We start from the raw sequence: 1,927 nt of genomic DNA, 5'->3' as shown, positions 1-1,927 counted from the left end.
ATTACAATCCAGACTAGTGTGGGAAGCCGTCTCACTGGACTTGGATTTAGCGATCATGTTTTTGCCTGGAAAATAAGCATTGGCCTGCATGTCTAGAAACTCCCTGAAATCAGTTAGCATCCTAATGTGAGTCAGATGCTACAGAAATGTAAGTCACTTTAATTCATTTATAGTTTGGCTTGGTTTGGTTTAGCTTTCTTAGCACCACCTGGGATCATGGAGTCCTAAGAGTCACATGACATTGCAGTATCTCCTTTCCACCCTCTGAGATCTCAAGCAGTATGGGATGACAGGAAAACCAGGAAACTGGAGGAAGAAAAACTGAATGAATCCAGTGCAGTGTTTCTGCACAGCCTTGCCATGACAGTACCAGAGGCAGCTTTTTAATAGAAATGTAGGTCATTTGTATTAAGCAGATAGAAGTGTCCCGTGTTGTTATAGTGACAGACTTTGTGCTGAAAAAGCAGGTACTCCAATGAAACTGACCTGTATTTAGTTTAGTAACTTCCAGCTTCAGCTTCTGCTACAAGCATGACTTATCCAAGGATCTTTCTGCTTCTTCTATGCCTGCTCACAAGCCATCTCAGCAGCTAGCATCATCTAGCTCCCCTGCGTCCCATACTTCATCTTCGGCCTCAGCTTCTTTCACACACCACAGCCCTTCTCTTCTGAAGGGACCTTTGCAGTTTCTCCTGAACCTGGCTACTCTCTACCACTACATCATAGATACTGAATGTCCCTCAGCCCTCATATACCCTAAGCTCCAGCATTCCGTGTTTGGACAGAGCACCAGTGTCACCAAGGAGCCTGTGTGAGACACACTGCTGAGATTGCCTCTTGTTAACGTCACCATCACTTCATCACTTAGGCAAAGAGGGGAAAACCCATAAAAGCGGTGGAAAATGCATTTCTTTTCTTCATTTTGTTCTACTTTATTAAAAAGGTTGGGTGTTCTAGTTCTTGGTTTCTCACAGATTTTTAAACCATCTAATTAGAGAACACTCTTGATCCATCACAGCAGATCACCAGCTATGACAAAGCTAAATCTTGGACTCTCTGCTTCCTGCGCCGCTGGACAAATTGGCCTCTGTGCAAACATTTCGAATCATAAGACTTCTTATTGCCACTCCATTCTTACTGCTGCTCATGACTCAAGCATCTACCACAATCTGAACTGAAATGTTGACATTTTGTGGTTACTTTCAGACTAACAGTAACTTTTATGCTCTCAAAAGCTCTCAGAGAGAGTGTAAGCATGCTCTTCATAGTTGACTACTTTGCCATGGTATTCAAATATTAGACCAGTCTGTGAGGTGTAACTTTAAGGAATTTTAACCAATCACATAAGGACTACTTTGGAAAGGAGAAGGCACTTCAAAGACATGAAACCTTATATTACATGCTCTTGGATGTTTTTAAGCATAATAAGCTAACTGGATTTGGGTATTTTCCCTTTAAGTTAAAAATAATCTGTATTTTTAATTGCATATTTAATTTTGTCAACCAACACTGAGAAATGTTCATGAGTTGAATCTGTAAATGTAATTTGCAACCAAATGAAGTATTTATTTTTAAAAAATAAAGTAAGGGAACCAATATTGACTTGTACATAATGAAAATATGTGTGTATATACTTTTTCCTTCTTGACACTACTTGATCATTATATCAAGTGTATTTTTGTACATAATATATATTGTTTAGAAAAATGTAGATTGTCTATTGAAAGAAATTCTATCTCTGTGATAGATTATATTTATCCTAATCTATTGATATTCAGTTGATTTGTTTTAAGAGACAGAAGACTATTTTTTTGAATTTCCAGATAACTGCATTCACTGCACTACTTGTGAATATGTTAAGGATATTTTAATAAATCTTGGTTTCATGTCCATTTGATGCGGTCATTTATAACTTGTGTTAATGCTC

This window comes from Phodopus roborovskii, unplaced genomic scaffold, assembly GCF_943737965.1.
Source record: "Phodopus roborovskii unplaced genomic scaffold, PHOROB, whole genome shotgun sequence".
In the NCBI taxonomy this organism is placed as follows: Eukaryota; Metazoa; Chordata; class Mammalia; order Rodentia; family Cricetidae; genus Phodopus; species Phodopus roborovskii.
The sequence above is the reverse complement of the archived record's forward strand: the minus strand, read 5'-3'. Positions refer to the sequence as shown.